The following is a 16,333-nucleotide window of genomic DNA, read 5'->3' on the forward strand; positions in this document are numbered from 1 at the left end:
GCTCGGAAACTGATGCCCTAAAATACAGTGCTTTGACTTGTTGAACTGAAAAAGTCGTTTCTCAAGGTTTCTCTGATCTTCCCCTCTTTTTCTACCTCCCCTGCCTACCGCCCCCAACTACTGTCTCCTAATTTTCTGTCTCACTAAGCACAGGATAAAGTTTCCTTATCTACCTGAAGTCTGGACCCACCAAAGAAAAAAATAATTACCTCTGGTCCCTTCCCTGAGCTTTCATTAACTGAACTTGTATTGCAGGAAGAAAGACTGAAGTCTGTCAACACAGCTGGACAGGCTTTTGTCACAAACCATTGTCTGCTCTGTGGGCCCAACGGACTTTGTTCCAGGTCATTATATGTTCTTCAAGTCCATTGAAGTCCCTTAAAAATCATTTACTATCCCCCCAACATCATCCACACTTCCTCATCTCCCTTTCCCGTGGTGTGGTGATCACTCTGTGTTTCTCCCGATGCATGCTAACAGATTTGTTTGCCTTTTCTCCTATTAATCTGCCTTTAGTCAGTTGATTTTCAGTAAACATTCAGAGGGGAAAGGGGAAGTTTCCCTTGGCCCCTACATATTCTGTTTAAAGATGTCCACTTAAGGTTGATCTTTGTAGGCTGAGGTATATTTATGACATACTTTTTAAATCTTTATTTTGCTACCACATGTCAGATGGGCCAATAATAATAATCACATTTTAAGCATGCTTTCCCATACATGTTTTCAGATGATCAGCATAACCACCCTCAGAGACAGGCAATGCACAGATTGCTTTTTTTTTTTTTTTTTTTTTGAGATGGAGTCTCGCTCTATTGCCCAGGCTGGAGGGCAGTGGCGCGATCTTGGCTCACTGCAACCTTCCCCTCCTGGGTTCACGCGATTCTCCTGCCTCAGTCCCCACAAGTAGCTGGGATTACAAGCATGCACCAACACACCTAGCTAGTTTTTGCATTTTTAGTAGAGATAGGGTTTCACCATGTTGGCCAGGCTGGTCTTGAACTCCTGACCTCAGGCAATCCGCCTGCCTCGGCCTCCCAAAGTGCTAGGATTGCACGTGTGAGCCACCATGCCTAGCCTGCTTTTGCTTTTTCACAAATGAGAAAATGCTTACAAGTTTATGGACCAGGCCGGGCACGGTGGCTCACGACTGTAATCCCAGCATTTTGGGAGGCCAAGGCAGGCAGATCACGAGGTCAGGAGTTCAAGACCAGCCTCACCAACATGGTGAAACCCTGTCTCTACTAAAAATACAAAAATTAGCTGGACATGGTGGCATGCACCTGTAATCCCAGCTACTTGAGAGCTGAGGCAGGAGAATCATGTGAACCCAGGAGGCGGAGCTTGCGGTGAGCCAAGATGGCACCATTGCACTCCAGCCTGGGCAACAGAGAAAGACTCCATCTCAAAAAAAAAAAAAAAAAAAAGTTTATGGACCAGTGCAGACTACACATTATGTATAGCAAATCCAGGACTCAATCAAGTTTTACAATCTTGGTTTAATGTTCTAAGTTCTGCTCTTTGTAACATGAGCATTAACAACTGTAAGAAGAGAACAGTCCTTGTGGGTAAGAAATTCTGTTTTCTGGGCCAGGCACAGTGGCTCAGGCCTGTAATCCCATCACTTTGGGAGGCCGAGGCGGGGGGATCACCTGAGGTCAGAAGTTCCAGACTAGCCTGACCAACTTGGAGAAACCCCGTCTCCACTAAAAATACAAAATTAGCCAGGCATGGTGGTGCATGCCTGTAATCCCAGCTATTTGGGAGGCTGAGGCAGGAGAATCGCTTGAGCCTGGGAGGCGGAGGTTGTGGTGAGCTGAGATCGTGCTATTGCACTCCAGCCTGGACAACAAGAGTGAAACTCTCTCTCAAAGAAAAAGAAAAGAAAAAAGAAATTCTATTTTCCAGCTGCAACATATGACATAGAGAACCTGAGCAATAACCACAATTAGGGTGAAAGTAAGAGCTGAAATGCAGCAGACAGGGCAAAGAATAGTGACAATTCAAGCCTTCCAATTTATAAGGTCCCATTTAATGTGTTATTTCATTTGATCCTACAACAATCTTATGAGGAAATTATGATTATGCCCATTTTTAAACCGGCTAGGAAACAATTGCTGAGAGCTTGAAATATTTGTCTAAGGACACACAACCGGTAAGTGGTAAAGTTGGCGATTCAAACTCAGGTCAACTTATTACAAATCTCATTCTTTTCACTAAACTTGGTCATCCTTGGAATCATTGGCCAGATTCTTGATCTTTTTTATTTTCATTTGTCTCAAGGTATTTTCTAATTTCCCTGGTGAATGCTTCCTTGATCCATTGGTTATTCCAATGTGTTGTTTAATTTCCACATACTTAGGAATTTTTCAGTTTTCCTTTTGCTATTGATTTCTAGTTTTATTTCATTGTCATCAGAAAAGATACGTGGTATGACTATAGTCTTCTGAAACTTGTTAAGGCTTGTTTTGTGGCTTAGTAAGTGATCTGTCTTGGAGAATGTTTCCTGTATGCTTGAGAAAAATGGGTATTCACCATTATCACTGTTATTGGGTGGACTGTTCTGTATAGGTCCAATTGGTATAAGTGTTGTTCAAATCTTTTATTTCTTTATTGATCTTATGTCTGGTTGTTCTACCCATTGTTGAATATGGGTTATTGAAATCTACTATTTTTGTGTTACTATTTCTCCTTCAATTCCGTTAATGTTTGCTATATTTGGATGCGCTTATGTTAGGCACATATATATTTATAATTGTTACATCTTCTTGGTGAATTAATGCCTTTGTCATTATGTGATGTTCTTCTTTGTCTCTTGTGACAGTTTTTGACTTAAAGTCTATTTTGTTGGATATAAGTGTGGCCCCTTTGCTCTCTTGGTTACTATATGTATGGAATATATTTTTCCATCCTTTCATTTTCAGCCTTTGTGTGTCCTTATGTCTAAAGTGAGCCAGTAGACAGCATATAGTTGGATCTTGTTTTTAAAATCCATTCAGTCACTCTATGTCTGTTGATTTGAGAGTTTAATATATATACATTTAAAGTAGTTACTGACAGAGGACTGCCTATTGCCATTTCTTTCTCTTTTTTAATGTCTTGTAGTTAATTTGTCCCCTTTTTCTTCTCTTGGTGTCTTCCTTTGTGTTTCATTAATTTTTTATAGTGACATGCTTAGATTCCTTTCTCAGTTTTTTTTTTTTTTTTTTTGAGACGGAGTCTCACTCTGTGGCCCCGGCTGGAGTGCAGTGGCCAGATCTCAGCTCACTGCAAGCTCCGCCTCCCAGATTTACGACATTCTCCTGCCTCCGCCTACCGAGTAGCCGGGACTACAGATGCCCACCACCACGCCCGGCTAGGTTTTTGTATTTTTTAGTAGAGACGGGGTTTCACCGTGTTAGCCAGGATGATCTTGATCTCCTGACCTCGTGATCTGCCCGTCTCGGCCTCCCAAAGTGCTGGGATTACAGGCTTGAGCCACCGCACCCGGCCAGTTTTTTTTTTTTTTTAATCTTGTATAGGTATTTCCTCTGTGGTTACCATGGGTTTTACATAAGACATCTTATAACAATCTATTTTAAACTGACAAGAACTTAACTTCAATTGCATATGAAACTCTACTCATTTACATCCCTTTTTCATAAATTATATCTTTTTATATTTGTATCATTAATATAGTTTTAAAGTTATGATTTAAATTCTTATGATTTTATGATTTTACCTTTTTAATTCTTATGATTTTATGATTTTACCTTTTTAATTCTGTACCAGAATTAAATGTTATTTATATGCCACCATTGCAGTATTATAGGATTTTGTATTTGTCTATATATTTACTAGACAGCTTTATATTTTTATATGTTTTTGTGTTGCTATCTAGTATCCTTTAGTTTCAACTTGAAGGAATTCCTTTAGCATTTCTTATAAGGCAGGTCTAGTGGTGAGTACTCTCTAAGCTTTTGTTTATTTGGGAAGGTCTTTAGTTCCTTTCATTTTTGAAAAATAGTTTTGCTAGATATAGTGTTCTCGGTTACTAGTTTTTCTTTTTTATTCTTTTTTTGAGACAGGGTCTTACTCTGTCACCCAGATTGGAGTGCAGTGGCACAATCATGACTTATTGCAACTGCAACCTCTCAGGCTCAAGCAATCCTGCCTCAGTCGTGTAAGTAATCAGGACTACAGGCACATGCCAACATGCCCAGCTGATTTTTATTTAAAAAAAAAAAAGTATAGAGATGGGTCTCCCTATATGTTGCCCAAGCTAGTCCTGAACTTCTGGGTTCAAATGATCCTCTCACCTCAGTCTCCCAAAGTGCTTGGATTATAGGTACGAGCCACCATGCCCACCCTTTTGGGTTTTTTCTTTCAGCACTTGGAAAGTGTCATCCAATTCATCCACTCCCTTCTGGTCTGTAAGGTTTCTGCTAAGAAATCCACTGATAATATTATGGGAGCTCTCTTGTATGTGATGAGTTGCCTTTCTCTTGCTGCTTTCAAGATTTTCTTTTGGTCTTTGACTTTTGACAGTTTTATTATAACACATCTCTTGTGGGTCCATTTGGGTTCATTCTGATTAGAATATTCTGGGCTTCTTCAATTTTTTTTTTTTTTTTTTGGGGGACAGGATCTTGCTCTGTTGCCCAGGCTGAAGTGCAGTGATGTTGATCACAGCTCACTGCAGCCTCAACCTCCTGGGCTTGAGGGATCCTCCCACCTCAGCCTCCCAAGTAGCTGGGACTATAGGTGTGAACCACTACACTTGGCTAATTTTTGTATTTTTTGCAGAGATGGGGTTGCCCAGGCTGGTCTCAAACTGCTAGGCTCAAGCGATCTGCTTGCCTGCCTTGGCCTCCCAATGTGCTGGGATTACAGGTATGAGCCACTGTACCTGGCTGAGCTTCTTGAATTTGGATGTCCATTTTCTTTCTCAGATTTGGGAAGTTTTAGGCCATTATTTCTTCAGATAAGCTCTTTGTGCTCTTTTCTCTCCCTTTTCCTTCTGGAACTTCCATAATGCATATATTGGCCTACTTGATGGTGTTCCATAAGTTTCTTAGGCTTTCTTCATTTTCCTTTATTCTTTTCCTCTTTTGCTCCTCTCACTTGATTGTTTCAAATGACCTGTGTTTAACTTTGCTGATTCTTCCTTCTGCTTGATCAAGTCTGCTGCTGAACTTTTCTAGTGAACTATTTTCTTTAGTTATTATATCTCTTTTTTTTTTTTTTTTTTTGAGACAGGGTCTCACTCTGTTGCCCAAGCTGGAGTGCAGTGGCATGATCTTGGCTCACTGCAACCTGTGCCTCCCAGGCTTAAGGGATCCTCCCACCTCAGCCTCTCAAGTAGCTGGGACTAGAGGTGTGCGCCACCACACACAGCTGGCTTCTATTTATTTAGGATCAGTTTCTGGTGATTTACTTTGATCCTTTGATTGGGCCATGTTTCCCTGTTTCTTCATATGCCTTATTAATTCTTGTTGGAATTTGAGCATTTGCAAAAACAGCAACTTCTCCCAGTCTTTACAGACTGACTTCATACAGCAGAAGAACTTCATCAATCAGTCCAGCTAGAGATTCTGTGGGCCTCTCAGACCTTCTCTGGGGATGCGTCTCTCTGGGCTTGTGCATGTGATTTCCCAATTAGAAGAGTTTGCTGGTTTTTATCAGGAGCTCATAATTTCTTGCTGCTTCCATTGTGTTTGCAGTACTGCAGGTTTTCCGGTGCTGCAACAAGCTGCGGAGCTGTCTCGAGGGCCCCCATGTATCCAAAGTATGCTAGTTCTCTGTCAGCATTCGGAGTCACACAAAACAGAAATCAGTCCCTTGGGAAGTATCCCAAAAAAACTGGAACATTAGATATATATTCCATTCTTTTCATTCCCTCCCATGGGAGAAGCCATGAGTTGGGCATTTTTTTATGATTACACTGAGCTGTGCTGGCTTGTGAAGAAAGGACTATCATGAGTGAAGGCAATGGCTTCTTACCTGTTTCCATGCAGCTGTTTTTGGCTTTGCACTTCCATGGGGTACTGTGACTTTTTTTTTTTTTTTTTTTTTTTGAGATGGAGTCTCGCTCCCGTCACATAGGCTGGAGTGCAGTGGCGCGATCTTGGCTCACTGCGGTCTCCACCTCCTGGGTTCAAGCGATTCTTCTTCCTCAGCTTCCCGAGTAGCTGGGATTACAGGAGTCTGCCACCATGCCCAGCTAATTTTTGTATTTTTAGTAGAGATGGGGTTTCGCCATGTTGGCCAGACTGGTCTTGAACTCCTGACCTCAGGTGATCCAGCCACCTCAGCCTCCTGAAGTGCTAGGATTACAGGTGTGAGCGACTGTGCCCGGCCTCTGTGACTTCTTACTTGGTTTTTGGAGCTCTCATAAAGGCTTTTAAAACTGCATATTATTGTTAAGTAATTGTCTATTTTTTAGTGACAGGGTCTCACTCTGTCACCCAGGCTGGAGTGCAATGGCACAATCATAGCTCACTGCATCCTCGAACTCCTGGGCTCAAGCGATTCTCCTCCCTCAGCCTCACAAATAGCTAGGACTACAGGTATTCACCACCATGCCTGGCTAGTTTATTTTTCATTTTTAAATTTTTTTGTAGAGATGAGTCTCACTGTGTTGTCCAGGCCAGTCTTGAACTTCTGGGCTCAAGCAATCCTCCCATGTCAGCCTCTCAAAGTCCTGGGATTACAGGTGTGAACTGCCATGCCCAGCCCAGTGTTTCTTTAGGGTACCAAGGTCTGTAGCTTCCTATTCTACTCTCTTGCTGACATCCCTCCAGATTCTTAATCTTTCTGAGCTGTGGGATATTTGACAATCTGTCAAAAGCTGTGAAACATCTTTTACCTAGAAAAAATATACAAACAGAAATTATGAGATATGAATTTTGAGAGAATTATATGCCCTCACATGCACAGGAATATATCATATGCACATGAATATATAGCTATTCACAAAGCCTGGTTTAAAAATCTTGATACAGTCTGTGCAATAAAGCATTAAATCAGCAGGCTTGGGTTACTCAAGCCCTGCATATTCCAAATAATGGACTGGCCCTTGACCAGCTTCTGGGAGATAACTTCTGAAGCTTGGAATATCCTGCCTGATAAGAGCGTCTTTGTATGCCTGAGGCCTTGGGCCACACTGCATCTGTTTGTCCAGGTAGATTATGCTAACAATGTGATTTATGGTGAGTGCCTGTTTTTGTATGTCTGAAATCCTGGGCCACACAGTATCAGTTTGACCTGTGCAGCTGGAGACTGATAGCTAAGGTCATTGACACAGGGGCTGCATACCTGTATGACTGCCTCGGTTAAAATCCTGAACACCGAGACTCAGGTGAGCTTCCTTGGTTGGCAGCAATTTGCACGTGTCACACATCATTACTCAGAGCATTCAACACTGTCTGTGAGACTAGTAGAGGACAGCTGAAAGTTTATGCCTGGTTTCTCCTGGGCTTTGCCTTACATGCCTTTTCCCTTTGCTAATTCAAATCTGTATCCTTTCGTTATAATAAACCATAACCATAAGTTTAACAGAGTCCTGTGACTCCTAGTGAATTACTGAACCTGAGGGTGGTCTTGGGGACTCTTGACATAGTTCAAATCACTCACATGGAACTAGCCAAATTGTCATAACCACTATAGCAATTAGGCCACATGACTCTCAGCAGCCAAAACAAAAGTTCATTCGAACAAATATTTCATGAATGCTTATCGTTTGCTAAGTGCTAGGAAAGCACAAAGACTCGAAGATAAATACGTTCATGCGTAGAGCTATAGTCTTGGCATAGGTCCCTCCAGCCTTCAAAATATAAGTGGGACTTCATGTACCTAGGAGGTATTCCTTTCTTCTTGTTGCTTCCAGTTTCTCTCACTGAACACATCATTCTGTGTCAGGTCGTGCTTAAAAGGAATTATTTTTGTTTGCAAGGTAATGACTTTTGGAGGGGTTTTGTCTTAGTTTTTGAAATGTTTGTTTTTAAAAGTCAGGTCTATTGAGGCATAATTTATATATAGTAAAATTTACCCTTTATAAGTATATAATTCTGTGAGTTTTGGCAAGTGTATACAATCACCACCATGTCAAGATACAGAACATTTCTGTCACCCTGAAAAGTTTCCTCATGTTCCTTTATAGTCAAGTCTCCTCTCTTCACCCATAGTCCCTGAAAACCATTGATCTGTTTTCTGTCCCTATAGTTTTGCCTTTTCTAGAATGTCATATAAGTGGAATCATATGGTATGTACTCCTTTGTGTTTTCTTTTTTTTTTTTTTTCAACTGACCACAGTGCTTTTAACATTCATCCATGTTGTTGCATGGATCACTTGTTTGTTCCTTTCCATTGCTGGGTAGCTTTCCATTATGTGGATGTGCCATAGTTTGTTTGTCCATGCACCAGTTGATAGACATTTGGATTGTTTCTAGTTTGGGGCTACTTTGAATTAGGCTACTATGAGCATTCACATTTGGGTGTTTGTATGGATATGCTTTCATTTCTCTTGGATAAATACCTAAAAATAGGATTGCTATGTCAAATGGATGAGTATGTTTATAAGAGATTGCCTATTATTTTTCCAAATGGCTTTACCATTTTGTATTTCTACCAGCAATGTATGAGATTTCCAATTGTTACTCATGCTCATCACCACTTAGTATTATCGATCTTTCCTTTTTCTTTTTTTTTCCAAGACAGAGTCTCACTCTGTTGCTCAGGCTGGAGTGCAGTGGCGCAAGCTCAGCTCACTGCAACCTCTGCCTCCCGGGTTTAAGCAACTCTCCTGCCTCAGCCTCTGGAGTAGCTGGGATTACAGGTGTGTGCTACCACACCCAGCTGATTTTTGCATTGTTAGTAGAGATGGGGTTTCACCATGTTGGTCAGGCTGGTCTCAAACTCCTGACCTCAGGCGATCCGCCCGCCTCAGCCTCCTAAAGTGCTGGGATTACAGGCGTGAGCCACCGCGCCTGGCCTTTGTTTTGTTTTGTTTGTTTGTTTGTTTTTTGAGACACGGTTTCACTCTGTCACCCAGGCTGCAGTGTAGTGGTGCAATCTCAGCTTAATGCAACCTCCACCTCCCAGGTTCAAGTGATTCTTGTGCCTCAGGCTCTCGAGTAGCTGAGATTACAGGAGCGTACCACCATGCCCAGCTAATTTTTGTATTATTAGTAGAGATGGGGTTTCACCATGTTTGCCAGGCTGGTCTCAAACTCCTGAGCTCAAGTGATCCACCTGCCTTGGCCTCCCAAAGTGCTAGGATTACAGGCGTGAGCCACCGCGTCTGGCCAGCAGTTTCTTACAAAGCCAAACTCTAGGACCCAGCAATTCCACATCCAGGAATATGCTCAAGAAAAATTAGTTTATATGTCCACCAAAAGTCTTGTACAAGAATGTTCATAGCCACTTAATTTCTATAGCCAAAAACTTGACAAAATCCAAATATCCATCAAGAAAAACATAAAACAATTTGGGATATAATCTTACAATGGAATACCACCAGCAATAATAAAAGTAAAAAAATATAGTAATATGCAGAACAGCATGGATGAATCTCAAAAACAGTATGCTGAGATTAAAAAAAAAAAAGCCAAATGAAGTAAGAAGTATATGATTCCATTTATATGACATTCAAAATCAAGCAAAACTATCTATGGTGGTAGAAATCAAAATAATGGTTACCTCTGGTGGACTAGGTATTGATTCAGTAAGGTGCCAGGGGTCCTTCCAGGGTGAAGGAAATGGTCTATCTGTTGAAGTGGGTGAAGGTTTCATGGTGTATACATATGTAAAAATTAGTTGAATTGTACATTTAAGACTTGTGCATTTGACTGGGTGCGGTGGCTCACACCTGTAATCTCAGCACTTTGGGAGGCGGAGGCGGGCGAATCACGAGGTCAGGAGATTGAGACCATCTTGGCTAACATGGTGAAACGCCATCTCTACTAAAAAATACAAAAAATTAGCTGGGTGTTGTGGTGGGCGCCTGTGGTCCCAGCTACTTGGGAGGCTGAGGCAGAAGAATGGTTTGAAACTGGGAGGCGGAGGTTGCAGTGAGCCAAGATTGCGCCATTGCACTCCAGCCTGGTGACAGAGTGAGACTCTGTCTCAAAAAAAAAAAGACTTGTGCATTTTACTGTATGTAAATTCTACCTCACTTTTAAAACACTTTTAATTAAAAAAATTACTATGGACTCCTAAAGATCCTGTGTTTATTTAACAGCTATCAGATTTTATCATATTAGCCAGGCACAGTGGCTCACACCTCTAATCCCAGTACTTTGGGAGGCCGAAGCAGGAAGATCACTTGAGCCCGGGAATTCAAGACTAGCCTATCAACATAGTGAAAGCCCATCTCTACAAAAAATGTAAAAATTAGCCAGGCACGATGGTGTGTGCCTATACCCCAAGCTAGTCAGGAGGCTGAGGCAGGAGAATCACTTGAGCCCAGGGGTTTGAGACTGCACTGAGCTCTGATCACACCACTGCACTTTAGCCTGAGTGACAGAGTAAGACCCTGTTTCTTAAAAAAATAAAATAAAATAAAATAAAATAAAAATTAGCATATTATAAATTGAGATGGACAAACTTTATTTTTATTTATTTTTATTTTTTTGCGACAGAGTCTTGCTCTTTCACCCAGGCTGGAGTGCAATGGTGCAATCTCAGCTCACTGCAATCTCCACCTCCTGGGCTCAAGCAATTCTTCTGCCTCAGCCTCCCAAGTAGCTGGGATTACAGGCGTGTGGCACCACACCTGGCTGATTTTTGTATTTTTAGTAGAGACAGGGTTTCGCGTGTTGGCCAGGCTGGTCTTGAACTCCTGACCTCAAGTGATACACTCACCTTGGCCTCCCAACATGCTGGGATTACAGGCGTGAGCCACCACACCCAGCCCAAAATAGAGAAACTTTAAAATATTTAACTCATTTAGAAATAACAATAATAAACTCATTACACATTAACATAACATTTTAATGAAAAACAACTATATTGTCTACAACAAAAAAATAATGAGAAGAGTGTCATTGTTTTACATCTTTGCAAATTTCTTTAATATGTGGCTTAAAAGAAGATGGCTGGATTTTTAAACCAACTTCTGCATTTAATTTTTTAAGCTCTCACATGTCACTCAGTGTTTGGAAACTCCACTGTACACTTGAAAGAGAAAATAAGTGAAAAGACAAATAACCCGTTATTATTATTATTATTATTTTCCTTTTTTTTTTTTTTGACATGGAGTCTCGCTCTGTCACCTAGGCTGGAGTGCAGTGGTGCCATCTCGGCTCACTGCAAGCTCTGCCTCCCAGGTTCAAGCTGTTCTCCTGCCTCAGCCTCCCTAGTAGCTGGGACTACAGGCGCCCGCCACCACGCCTGGCTAATTTTCATATTTTGAGTAGAGACGAGGTGTCATCACGTTGGCCAGGCTGGTCTCGAACTCCTGACCTCAAGTGATCCTCCTTCCTCGGCCTACCAAAGTGATGGGATACAATAGTGAGCTACTGCACCCGGCCTATTATTATTATTAAAATAATTTAGACCTCATGACCATCTGAATGAGTCTCAGAGCCTGTAGGGTCCCTCCTCACCACACATTGGGAACTGCGGCTCTGATCTGCTCCCCCAGGCTAATTTTTTAGCATTTTTCTAGAAAAGAAATAAAATACCCACATATAGAGTGGGGTTTATGTTAGCTACTATTTTTTATATGCTTCCTAGTACCTTTCTCATTTTCCACAGTTCTACCTTGCCTCCCCTGTGTCTTCCAGGTTCAGCAGCTTCAGAGAGCAGAACATCTTTTCCTCTCAGCCTGGCCCTCTGCAATGGAGGCCATAAAGAGGCCAGTAGTGAAAGCTACAGAACACGTGAGCATGGCAGGGGCTGAGCTCCATTTCAGGGTAACCTCCATCACTGTCTACTTGCTTACATATAATATCACCATAATTTGCTGCTGGAATTAGTCTTTGTCTTGACAAATGTATTCACATATGTATCTTGCATCCAAGTGTTTTTTTTTTTTTTTTTTTTTGAGATAGGGTCTTGCTCTGTCGCCCAAGCTGTAGTGCAGTGGCGCAATCTCAGCTCACTGCAACCTCCGCCTTCCAGGTTCAAGCGATTCTCCTGCCTCAGCTTCCCCAGTAGCTGGGATTATAGGTGTGCGCCACCATGCCTGGCTAATTTTTGTATTTTTTGTAGAGACAGGGTTTCACCATATTGGCCAAGCTAGTCTTGAACTCCTGACCTCAGGTGATCCGCCCTCCTTGGCCTCCCAAAGTGCTGGGATTATAGGCGTGAGCCACCCTGCCCAGCCCCTGCATCCAATTATAAAATATGACTGTCACTACGAAAGTTCTCTCATGTTTCTTTTCTCTTTCTCTTTTTTTTTTTTTTTTGAGACAGAGTCTTGCTCTGTCGCCCAGGCTGGAGTACAGTGAAGCGATCTTGGCTTGCTGCAAGCTCCGCCTCTTGGGTTCACGCCATTCTCCTGCCTCAGCCTCCTAAGTAGCTGGGACTACAGGCGCCCACCACCATGCCCAGCTAATTTTTTGTATTTTTAGTAGAGACGGGGTTTTACCATGTTAGCCAGGACGGTCTCAATCTCCTGACCTCGTGATCTGCCTGCCTCAGCCTCCCAAAGTGCTGGGATTACAGGCGTGAGCCACCTCACCCAACTGTTTCTTTTCAATCAAACTCTGTCCCCACCACACCACCAGAGGCAGTGTGGTAGGATAATAATAATAAATTAGTAAAAATTAATCCCAGAATATTTTAACTAATCCCCAGTGAAATTCTTTTTAAATTTATTTGGGACCAGGCATGGTGGCTCAGGTCTGTAATCCCAGCACTTTGGGAGGCCAAGGCAGGAGGACTGCTTGAACCCAGGAGTTCAAGACCAGCCTGGGCAACATGGCAACCCCCCATCTCTACCAAAACAAATTTTTTAATTAGCCAGGTGTGGTGGTGTGCACCTGTAGCTGTGGTCCCAGCTACTTGGGAAGCTGAGGCAGGAGGATCACTTGAGCCCAAGGGGTCAAGGCTGTGGTGAGCCATGTTCATGCTACTGCACTCAAGCCTAGGTAACAAAGTGAGACCCTGTCTCAAAAAAAAAAAAAAATTATTTGGGAAATCTCTGGATATCTTAGGTCTACTGTTCTTGGTTATGGACTCTATAGAAATCACAAAAATTTTCCAGTCTTTTCATATATAATAATAGGTATTTTGGTTTTTTTCTTCAAGGTATTCTAAATTATGAAAACAGGAGAACTGCTCTTCAAACTGTAGAACAGGTATTCAACAAAAGCTTTTTATTTCCATAATACTGAATTGCTTGGATCTAAGGAAGAATATATTTAATGGGCAAAAGTCTCAAAAGAAAATGCAGGTCACTATTGCTCTTTCCCATTTATCAATAGTGCAGCTCGGCAAAGCTCACATCGTATTGTGCAAGGTGAAAAGAACCCTCTCAGGTTCCAAGTTGTAGGATATGATTAAAGCCTAGTGACAATAAACCAAGCTGGCCTCAGGGCCTGTTTCCCAGACAGTCCTTTTCAACATCAGTACTCAAGGCAGATCAGAACCTTTCAGAGCTAGGGGAAATACATCTGCAGTGCTTAATTGTACACCCCTTGAGGCTTGCAGATAAACTCCCTTATCAAAAGAAGGCTTGAGTCCCCAACAAGTATTGAGTGGCTCAATTATTTCTTCCTCTGTCCCACGAAAATGGTTTTTCAGTGCAGAGGATAATTCTGCACACATTTATCAGTCCTGGCATAGACCTAGCCTGGTGGAGCACATGTGGATGAAACGTGTGATGTCCAATTTCAAGGTGTTTACAGTATATGTAGTTCTCTGTTTTATGGGGAGCGCCAGGTAGACAATGACTCCAACTAAGAGGTTAGGCAGGGTGGGGAGGGGACTTGTGGAAGAGGGAAAATGTGAACCAAGCCTTGAAAGAGCCAACTATTTTTTAATACCGCAGCCCAAGTGATGTTTCTGAAGTACAAATCTAATTATTTCATTTCCCTCTTTAAAGCCATCGGGGATGAGAAATATCAACACCTACTTTGTTTTGTGAGATAATGGTGCCCAGCACACAGTGAGTAAGGAAACTGAGGCTCAGGATGGGACCATGCTATCTCCAAAGCCAGCTAGTTAATGGCAGAATCATACTAGAACTCAGGGCCCCTGGGGTCACTGCTCCCCAGCACCTCAACAGCCATTCTTGGCTGAACTCACTGAGCAAAATCAAGGTGCCAGCAGGACTGTGTTCCTTTCTGGAGGCCCTTGGAGAGAATCCATTTTCTTGCCTTTTCCAGCTTCTAGAGGCTGCCCACATTCTTTGGCTTATCGTTCCTCTTTTCCTCTTTAATGGCTGATTGAATCCTTCACACATCACATCACTCTGACACTGACCCTTCTGCCCTCCTCTTACATTTGTTAGGACCCTTGTGATTACATTGGTCCTACCCAGATTACCTAGGATAATCTCCCGTCTCAAAGTCCTCATCTTAATCCCATCTGCAAGGTGCCTTTTGCAATTTAAGATAACATATTCAACAGGTTCCAGGAATAAGAATGTGGATGTCTTTGGAGAGCCATTATTCTGCCTACCACAGATATAACCTAGCTGTTACCACCAAGGGTTGGAATGAGGATCATTCTGGGACTGCTGCAAGAGACTGGAAACTGGAACCAAGTGCTCCCTTCATGGTAAGAAGCCAATGCTGGAACAACACTGACTGGAGCATCAAGCAAAACAGGAAGGAGCAACTCCTTCTACCCTCCTCCTGGCTTCGAGTCTCTCTCTAGCTCCCCTTGTTGGCGGGACCTATCAGAAGGCCAGCTGGCTACGGAGGACTGTAGTTTCGCAGTTTCAGTTCCAGCATCCCAGAGCTGAATATAGAAGGGTGGGTTGGAAGCCGAGAGACAGTAGCTTAGTAACTGACAAAGATGCCACTAAAAAATTCAGTTTAAACAAGTGACAGCCTATGATTACATTGCATTTAATAAAAAGTTCAAAGCTCCAATATATAATGGTTTTTATAAACCAGTAAGAAAAAGCAACCCAGTAAAAGTGGGTAGATAAGAACAAAAGATTCACAGGTACTGTCCCATCCTGTCCAGTCCTATCCCACCGCCGCGTCTGCCAGTCATGAGCTCCACGCAGTTCAACAAGGGCACCTCCTCATACGGGCTGTTGGCTGAGGTCAAGAACTGGCTTCTGTCCAAATATGACCCCCAGAAGGAGGCAGAGTTCCGCAGCTGGGTTGAGGGACTCACTGGCCTCTCCATCAGCCCCGACTTCCAGAAGGGCCTGAAGGACGGACGGGATGCTCTTATGCACACTCATGAACAAGCTACAGCTGGGCTCAGTCCCCAGGCCCAACCACTCCATGCAGAACTGGCACCAGCTAGAAAACCTCTCCAACTTCATCAAGACCATGGTCAGCTACGGCATGAACCCTGTGGACCTGTTCGAGGCCAACGACCTGTTTGAGGTTGCAGCTGCAGGTGTCTCTTCTTGCCCTGGCAGGGAAGGCCAAGACTAAGGAGCTGCAGAGCGGGGTGGACACTGGCATCAAGTACTGGAGAAGCAGGAGCGGAACTTCAGCAGCCCCCCGTGAAGGCTGGCCAGTGCATCCTAAGGCTGCAGATGGGCACCAACAAATGCGCCAGCCAGTCAGGAATGACTGCATATGGCACGAGCAGGCATTTCTATGACCCCAAAAACTAAATCCTGCCCCCCATGGACCACTCGATCATCAGTGTCCAGATGGGTACAAACAAGTGTGTCAGCCAGGTGTGCATGATGGCTCCCAGGACACGGCGGCACATCTATGACCCCAAGCTGGGAAATGACAAGTGTGAGAACTCCTCCATGTCCCTGCAGAAGGGTTACATACAGGGCGCCAACCAGAGTGGCCAGGTCTTGGCCTGGGCCAGCAGATATACGACCCCAAGTACTGCCCACAAGGCACAGTGGCGGATGGGGCTCCCTCAGGCACTGGCGACTGCCTGGGCCCGGGGGAGGTCCCTGAATATCCCCCTTACTACCAGGAGGAGGCTGGCTACTGAGTCTCGCAGCATGCTCTCTCCCCACATCATCTCCCCGTCTGGGTTTTTGGGTTTTTCTGTGTTTTCATCTCTTTTTTTCTTAACGTGTTCAGTGCTGACAATCAACTGAGGGTCTGTGAGTGGTGGCATGGGATCAGGCAGCAGGGCTTTTGTCTCCCTTGCCTTGGTCCTTCGCAGGACTGAGCCACCCGGCTGTGGGGGAAGGGGTCAAGGCCATATCCCGCTAAGTGTTGGGTGAGGGTCCTTGTTGGCACCTCCAGGCTGT

The 16,333-nt window shown here is 43.4% G+C and overlaps 1 pseudogene; it reads left to right on the forward strand.

Annotated features, from left to right (window-relative positions):
• Nucleotides 1-15,145: 15,145 nt before the first annotated feature.
• LOC105538996 lies at nt 15,146-16,068 on the forward strand (annotated as a pseudogene).
• Nucleotides 16,069-16,333: the final 265 nt, after the last annotated feature.

Source organism: Mandrillus leucophaeus, unplaced genomic scaffold (genome assembly GCF_000951045.1).
Source record: "Mandrillus leucophaeus isolate KB7577 unplaced genomic scaffold, Mleu.le_1.0 Scaffold2, whole genome shotgun sequence".
Lineage (NCBI taxonomy): Eukaryota > Metazoa > Chordata > Mammalia > Primates > Cercopithecidae > Mandrillus > Mandrillus leucophaeus.